Genomic DNA, 9,455 nt, shown 5'->3' on the forward strand with positions numbered 1-9,455 from the left:
CACATGCCAGATTCCACTTAATGTTGTTACTCACAGCTATATCCAGGAGCCATTATGGTGTAGTGGTTTAAGCATTGGACTGGGACTCTGGAAAGCAGGGTTCAAATCCCTGCTTGGCCATGAAAAACAAGTCACACTCTGCCATCCTCAGAGGAAGGCAAAAGTAAATCCCCTCTGAACAAACCTTGCAAAGAAAACCCCATAGGTTTGTCTCAGGGTCACTATAAAGCAAAAATAATTTGAAGGAAAAGAAACAGCCACAAGTCATAGGTGTGTAACATGGGTGTGTCAGATTGCTTCACAATATTTTAAAGCAGGAAATCCCCTCAAGCTTCATAGGGGCTTGCTTAATTGGAATACTTAATTCCAATACTTAATTGGAAGACATTACTCTTCTGGGTGGGTGGGGGAGACTTGTCAAGATGTATTGGTTTCCTTTCTACACACACTTCCACACCCACACACATTATTTCTCTTCTTTCCCTGTTGGTTTATGAAGTGGAGATAAAGGTGTGTTAGAATTGTGAAGTCAAAGGTTTTCATGGCCGGCATCCATAGTTTTTGTGGTTTTTTGGGCTATGTGGCCATGTTTTACAAATGATTTACAATCCGACAAAGAAAATCCAGCTTCGCTCAGCCAAGGACCAGAGAGACCCTCTCACAGCTGCAGGAGTTTACCGCATACCATGTAGCTGTGGACAAGTCTACATAGGGACCACCAAATGCAGCATGCAAACAAGAATCACGGAACACAAGAGACATTGCAGACTGGGCCAGCCAGAAAAATCAGCAGTAGCAGAACATGTTACAAACCATCCTGGGCATAAAATACTGTTTGGAAACACTGAAATTCTGGAACATGCCAACCACTACCATGTCAGGATGCACAGGGAAGCCATTGAAATCCACAAACATCTGGATCATTTCAACCGGAAAGAAGAAACCCTTAAAGTGAAGAAAATTTGGCTACCAGCCCTGAGGAATAGCAAAATAAGGACTCAGCAAATGCAAATGGAAAACCATTCAGAGTCAGGGGCTTTCCCAGCAGATAATTTATCACCAATTAGCAGACATTAATCCTCATTTGCATTAGCCTCCCAGGCTGAGGCTGGCCTGCATTCCCAGGCTCACACAGTATGTATACACCCAATTTTTCCAGGCAAAGCATTCTCTGAAGATGCCAGCCACAGATGTTGGCGAAATGTCAGGAAGAAACTTTTCTAGAACATGGGCACATAGCCCGAAAAACCCACAAAAAACTATGTGTTAGAATTGTTTCTTGAAATTTCATCATGGTAAATCCCACTAAACTCAATAGGGTTTGCTTAATCTGAATAGGAGCAAAGAGGATGGGAGAGATTTATAATTTTTTTAACTCCCTATCCAAGTTCAGAATGACAGTCTATAATCATTCATTGGTGTTCATATTATCCTTCGAGCCCTGGTGTGCTAATACAATGTCCACAGTGAGATGGAAATCCCTGCTCATCAAGGCAAAATGAATGGATGTTATTTTATATTTCCTTTGAAATCAATGAAATTGATACCTCCGAGGAAGAAAGTACCCACTGAATTCAATGGGATTCAATGACAATCAGTGCTGATTGTGTGTGCCTTCAAGTCACCTGTCACTTTGTGGTGATCCCATGGATTTTTATAGGGTTTTCTTAGGCAAGGAGCCCACAAAGGTGGCTTTGCCATTTCCTTCCTCTGAAATATAGCCTACAGCATGTGGTATGCATTAGCAATCTCCCATCCAAAGACTAACCTTTTGTGTTGTGTCTTTTTAGATTGTAAGCCTGAGGGCAGGGGACCGTCTATTATCCCCTCTGTTGTAAACCGCTTGGATTCCCAGTGATTGGGCGGTATATAAATAAATCATCATCATCATCATCATCATCATATTATTATTATTATTATTATTATTATTATTATTATTAATCAGAACTGACCCTGCTTAGATAACAAGATTAGACAGGATCTGGTGCCTGAGTAAGAAGAAGGGCCCTCCCTCCAGTCCATCTGCCATGGTCCAGACCTCTGAGGAAGAGAAGATCTGCTGAACTTTCCCCCTTCCCCACTGCCATTCCCTTCTCTTTTTGTGTCTTGTCTTTTTAGATTGTAAGCCTGAGGGCAGGGAAATGTCTGATTAACAATTTTTAAGCTGCTCTGACAGCCTTTTGGCTGAAGAGCGGGGTATAAATAAATATTATATTATTGTTTATCATATGTGGGCACTTACCATTGCTGTTTAGGTACGTACAGAGTGTTTAACTATGACTGGATCCTGGTCAGTATTTTTCATGATACTGTGTTTAGACTGAGGTGAGTGATACAATATATTTTAGCCCTACATTATGCCTATACTGCAAGCTTTGTTGAGAGCAACAAATCTTCTGTTCGACCTTTAAAATTTTGTTTCAGAAGGTGACTACCTTTTCTGTAAACAAGTACTTATAAACTAATCCCTGACAAAATTTCAATTTACAGCATCTTGTTTATGAGTTACTGCCCTATTGATTTTAGCATTTCTCTGTCCTTGAAAAGTGTGCTTGTCTCCTTTTAAAAATGAATTATTATAATAAAGAGTACACACATACAAATACATATATGAAATATTATAGAGTAATATCTAATAAAAGGAAATGTAATAAAAATACAATTATATTTATAAGCATACATAGAGCCAGCATGGTGTAGTTGTTTGAATGTTGAACGATAACACTGGAGATCAGGGTTCAATTTTCTGCTTGAGCATAAAACCCATTGAGTGACCTTGGGAAAGTCACACTCTCTCAGCCTCATAAGATAGCAATGGTAACCCCCATCTGAAGAAACCTGCCAAGAAAACCCTATGATAGGTCTCCATAAGTCAAAAATAACGTGGAGGCACACAACAACAACATATCCATATGTGTGTGTATGTGTGTGAGATCACATAGTGTATGTACATATATTTCATTGTCTTGTGTTTGTATTGTATTATATAGTGCATATAATCTGTTTCATACCGCATGTAGTTCATAGGAGATTATTGTACAAGAAATCTGCACCAGGATAGGTGTGAGTTGAAATAGTCTGGAACAGATTTTTCAAATGGCTTGGAACCCGGGCAGTAGGTAGCCCATATCCAACCCGGCTTCTCCAGCAGCTTTTAATGAACAAGATTTTCCTGTTCTTGAAAAGCTGCTGGAGAAGCCTGGGTTGGATATGGGCTGCCTACTTCCTGGGTTTCCAGTAATGCAATAAGATCCATTCAAGAATATTTCAAACTACGTGTATCTCGATGCGGATTTCCAGTGTGATAATCTCCATAGTGTGCATATGTCAATATAGTGGTCCCTTGATATCTGCTGGGATTTGGTTTCTGGCCCCTCTGTGGATATCAAAATCAGTGGTTGCTCAAGTCCCATTAAACACAATGGAATAGTAAAATGGTATCCTTTATATAAAATGACAAAATTGAGGTTTTCTATTTGGATTTAAATATATATATATTTTCAAGCTATGGATGGTTGAATTCATGAACACAGAATCCTTGGACATATAATATCTATCTATTTCAGTAGATTTGTATTGCCATAGTGCATCTAACCAACTCTGTATTTCCAGCATTAGTTCATGCTCTCAAATAAGAGCTCTTGCATTTTAAAAGTTTGTTGAATAATGTGAGCAAAAAGACAAGAAAATAATGCTAGGGTAGTTTATAAGACAGGTCTTACTATTAATCTTCTTAAATGCCTAATACCAGTCTTTGTAAAAAAGAGGTTTAAGATACAACTTTATTAACCCATAATCTAAAAGCTGTAAGAAAATGAGTAATAGCTGGAAACGTTTAGCTGTGTCACAAAGTAAAGGCCTATTCAGTCAACAGTGAACACTTTTACACTCTGTTTGGTGAAATTAGTTTGGGTTATAACATTATATGGTCAGGGGAATTTTACAGTAAACATGGAGTTAAATCCCAAGTTAACCACCTAGAATTTCAGCAGAATTGGATGGGAGAAATTAGTCTGTATTAATGTAAGCATTCTGCATGAAGTGGCTACATAACATTTCTCATGTTAGAAAAATTCATACACTTCCATTCTGGATTTTAGGCAGTGAAGGAAAATATAGAGATATTCTGGATATTCCTTGAATTTTGATAAAATTTAGGGTAATTCTCCTCTTCTCTAAACAATAATCTGTTTCTAGAAGTTTATTGAAACCGTTTCCATTTCTTAAAAATTTGTAATCTTCAGTTTTTCATAGTTTTTTGTGGAGGTTTTTTGGACTATGTGGCTGTGTTCTGGAGGGGAAAAAAAGCTATGGAATCCAGCCATGAAAGCCTTCAACTTCAGATTCAGTTTTTCACTTCAGTCCTTTCAGATACAACACTGAATACATGAAGGCATGAAGCAGATTGCATACATGACCTCTCTGTCCTCCGTGCAAATAATCTTGGTTGCTTCAGAAAGTGGATTATACTGTTTTCAGAATTAAAAACAACAACACAGAAGCAAAGAAGAAAAAATACTGGAAAGAGGATAGTCAACACATGCCTCCAGGTGCTGAAGTAACTAAATAGAAATAATCTTGTCAGCTTTGTATTTCCTATATTTTGGGATAGACATAGCAAAATTACATCAAGCTAACATGCAATGTCAATAGAAGTGAGTGATAAGATCACCAGAAAGCTGAGAAAGTAGACACTGTCAATGAAAAACAAAGAGATGTTGCCAAGGACTGTCCAATTATTGAATTTGATGGCTGCTCCACTAGGTTCTGGAGGCAAGCAGTGAAAACTTGATGTGTGAGTTGTCAGCTAAAATATAATGATGTGGGCTGTTCTGTAACAGTGCTCTAAATGTACATCCAAATCGCTGCACTACACACACATGCATGTGTGCACGCACACACACACACACACTACTATTTATGATGCTAAAGAAGGCATTAACAGGAGTATGTTTTGCAATCAAACTATATGCATTTGTGTGTGTGTGTATACATATACATACATATATATTAGGAAAAAATATTTTATCTCCTCAAATACCATGTACACACAACGTTTGGTGTTTAAACATGTTTTGTAATCTTTAACAAAATGAGTAAACATCACACAGTTAAAGAATTTTGTCATATTTCCACCCAAATAAGGAAGCCCCTAGGAATTTGTCTCCTTAATTTTGCTTTCTTATTGGATGGATTTGGCTGGTACAATCAATTTGCCTTTGGGTGTCAACATGCACAATGCATTTATAGTATGTTTGTTTAAGAATAAGTACATAATTTAATATACTGATTGTGAAAAACAAACAAACAGCCTTCCTTGACATTGCAGTGAAATGCTGTCTTCTCTATCATTCAATTTGTAGATATTTCCGTTGATGACAATATAACGATGATGTGTTTCGGATACCCCAAATCATAAACCATAAAGATATTCTTCCTAAAAAGCAATATTTTGCAAGGGCATAATTTTATTTATTCATGTGTGATATTATTCTAGCTAGAATCCTAAAACACCTAAAATCAATCTTGAAGCAGTACACAACTAGAAGAAAAAGAATGAGCTCATTGTATGAACAGAAGGACAACAGGTGTGAGTTGCACAGAGCAACACTGGTCAGCAGATAACTTGCTTAATACACCATCTGCTAAGCCATTCTGAAGTTTATCAGAATATACTTTTAAAAAACACCCTTTAAAATACTCATCCATAACTTTCAGAACTTGAACTAGACTCAGCACCTTTGTTGCAGGAGGACTCACATTAGCAAAGACTGCTGGCAAAGGGAAAGCAGTTGGGGTAGGGAATAAAGTTCTTGCAGCTAGTATCCATACAATCAGTACTGACACACAGAACAAAGTGAATGCAATCCAACCACTTACAATGGATGTTTAACAAACACAAGGAATTACAAAAATCACACTTTCTCATGCAATCTAGCTTCCATTTCTCCCCCCAAAAGGTGGGAGGAGAAGGAAATGAAGTGAATATACACACAGAGAGGGAGAGAGATAGAGATTCCAGGATATAGAAAAACACAAAGATTTGCTTCACACAAGAAAGGAGTCTATGACTGAATAATAATAATCTCTCATAAAAGATTACGATGACTAAAGTGGGAGGACTATGTATTTGCCACCTCAGGGTCAGTGGAAGTAGGCTGAGATATATGACAAAGAACAAAATTCAAAATTTAGTGGCATGCTATATAAGAGAATTTTATTTTTATTATTGAGCTATTTTAATTATTTCATCATGACCATGTAATTTTGTTATAATTATAGATTTCACTGTGAAAAGAGGAAAGCTATCTTACATCTTTCAAAGGGGCATGCAAACTAGAATTCTTCCACCCCATTTTCATTCTGCATGGCATCATCACCACCACCACCCTCCTCATCAGCATACGGCAAAGAGTGTCCAAATTAATCCTCTGTTGTCTCATGTTTTCATTTCATTTTAAAATGTCCCGATTTCTCTATCTTCCTCCTACTGTCCCCCTTTGTCCTCAGCTCTCTTCAGTTGGTTCAGACTGAGCTCAAAGTGCACAAGCAGTTTGTACAGTGGACCCTTGTTATACGCTGGGGTTTGGTTCCAAGATACCCTGTGGATAACAAAATCTGTGGATGCTCAAGTCCCATTAAATATGACATAGCAAAATAGTGTCCCTTATAAAAAAATGGAAAATCAAGGTTTGATATTTGAAATTTATACTTTTTTAAACATTTTCGAACCGTGGATGCTTGAATCCATGAATAAAAAAAAATCTGTATATAAGAAGGGCCGATTGTACTAAATTAACTCAGCAGGAAAGAGAGGAGAGGGTGGGTTCTTACTCTTCCCAGTAGGGTTAGGCAAAAGTAGACTGCTGCACCCTCTCTTAGCTTGTCTGTTCTTCTTCATTGCCATCTTTACTACACTCTGATGATGCTTGTCCCTATGTTGTACCAGTTGTGAAATTTTGGAGGAAGAGAGCCCTGGTGGTGCAGTGGTTAAATGCCAGTACTGTAGTCACAATGATGTGAATTCGATCCAGAGCTCCAAGGTTGACTCAGTCTTTCATCCTTTTTTAGGTCAGTAAAATGAGTACCCAGCTTGTTGGGGGCAATAAGCTTACAGATTGTAAACCACTTAAAGAGTACTGAGTTCTCTGATAAGTGGTATAGAAATGTCCATGCTATTGCTGTTGCTATGCTATAAAAATTGGCATGTTTAGGACTATGATGGCGAACTAATGGCACGTGTGTCAGAGATGGCACATGATGCCATTTCACCTGGCATGCAGCAGGGAGAGAAGATGCTCACACCTCTTCCTCCTCCTTCCCAACCCTCCCTGGCCTCCAGTTGCCTCTCTGGAGGCAGCTGGAGGCCAGAAACAGCACAGGGGGAGGAGGAGCAAGAGGCTCGTGCTTCCTCCTCCTCCTACCAGACTCTTCCTGGACTCCAATTGCCTCTCCAGGGGAAGCTGGAGGCCAGGGATGGTGTGTGGGGAAGAGAAGGAAGAGGCACGTGTTCCTCTTCTTCCCCCTTGGCCTTCAGCTATCTCTGGAGAGGCACCTGAACAGGGACGTAGCCAAGGGGGGGGGTTCTTGGGGTCCGGACCCCCCCCCCTTCCATTAGAAAAATGAATGGTGTGTGTTGCTGCGCCGACGTACCCAAGCCCCATTATAATGGTGGCACTTAGTCTGGACCCCCTCTTCCTAAAATCCTAGCTACGTCGCTAACCTGAAGCCCTGAGGGCAGGGGAAAGAAGTCCTGCCCTGGAAGTCCCACCCCTAGAGGGCAGAGGTCCCACCTCTGGAGGGCAGAGGTACTGTTCCCAGCACCAGGCAACATCCGATGCTGGAAGACCTTTTAGTTTGGGCACACGGTCCATAAAAATTTCACCATCACTGGTTTAGGACCTTGAAGCCCACCTGCAGTCTGAAGAACTATTGTCCAGGCTTACTCCTCAGTGAGAACTGAGCTGGCATCTTTCCCATTTAGAGCAATATCAGCTGAGTTTGAGAAGCAGCAAAGTAATAAGAACACTTCTGTGAAGCAAAATTATTAAGAAATACAGAAACAGAGAGGAGAGTTCTTGAATACTGAAGCACTGGGAGGGAATGATCATGAATATGCATCTACCAGAGTGCCCTTAGGCACAGAGAAAATTCAAAGAATAACTCAATCTGAAACATTTCCAGCTGCTTATGCTGGTGGTTCATTACCTTATTTTACTGGAAATTCACTGGGCATTTTAAATAGTGGCCTACATTATAATAGTTTGGAAATATCATTTTGATGGAGGTGTGCAAGAGTGCATGCATAAAGTGTGAGGAAGGGATTAAGTGTTAGGATATCTGTTTTTGTTGTTTTGCCCTGGCTATGAAATATGCTTTGCATGGTTAATATGATTTTTTTTAAATAGCTAATTGCAATTATACTTTAATTTTCATAATTGTTAAGTAAGGGGAGATAAGGGCCAAAAAAGGAAGCACTACTGTGTGGACTACTGGATATCTTTTGCTGGCCTCAACAATATACAGAACCAAGTAGCATTTGTATCTAATAATAGAATCATAGAATAATAGAGTTGGAAGGGACCACAAGGGCCATCCAGTCCAACCCCCTGCCATGCAGGAAATCACAATCAACGCATCCCCGACAGATGACCATCCAGCCTCTGTTTAAAGACCTCCAAGGAAGGAGACTCCACTACACTACGAGGGAATGTGTTCCACTGTTGAACAGTCCTTACTATCAGGATGTTCCTCCTAATGTTGAGATGGAATCTCTTTTCCTGTAGCTTGCATCCATTGCTCCAGGTCCTAGTCTCTGGAGCAGCAGAAAACAAGCTTGCTCCCTCCTCAATCCCTTCAAATATTTAAACAGGACTATCATATCACCTCTTAACCTTCTCTTCTCCAGGCTAAACATACCCAGCTCCCTAAGGCGTTCCTCATAGGAAATGGTTTCAAGACCCTTCACCATTTTAGTCTCCCTTCTTTGGACACGCTCCAGTTTCTCAACATCCTTTTTAAATTGTGGTGCCCAGAACTGGACACAATATTCAAGGTGGGGCCTGACCAGAGTAGAATAGAGTGGCACTATTATTTCCCTTGATCTAGGCACTATACTTCTGTTGATGCAGACTAAAATCATATTGGCCTTGTTAGCTGCCACATCGCACTGTTGACTCGTGTTCAGCTTTTGGTCTACTTGGACTCCCAGATCCCTTTCACATGTAGTTTCATTCAGCCAGGTGTCCCCCATCCTATATCTATGCATTTCATTTTTCTGCCCCAAATGCAGTACCTTACATTTCTCCATGTTGAATTTCATTTTCTTAGCTTTGGCCCAGGTTTCTACTCTATTCAGAAGTAATAACAACCTACTCATTATTGTGTGTTTACCTAATCATACAGTCCTATTCTTACTTTTTATAAACTATCATTTGTTTATACTCTCCAATCTG

The sequence above is a fragment of the Sceloporus occidentalis genome, unplaced genomic scaffold (assembly GCF_023333645.1).
Source record: "Sceloporus occidentalis isolate IW3139 unplaced genomic scaffold, rSceOcc1.0.p SCAF_3, whole genome shotgun sequence".
In the NCBI taxonomy this organism is placed as follows: domain Eukaryota; kingdom Metazoa; phylum Chordata; class Lepidosauria; order Squamata; family Phrynosomatidae; genus Sceloporus; species Sceloporus occidentalis.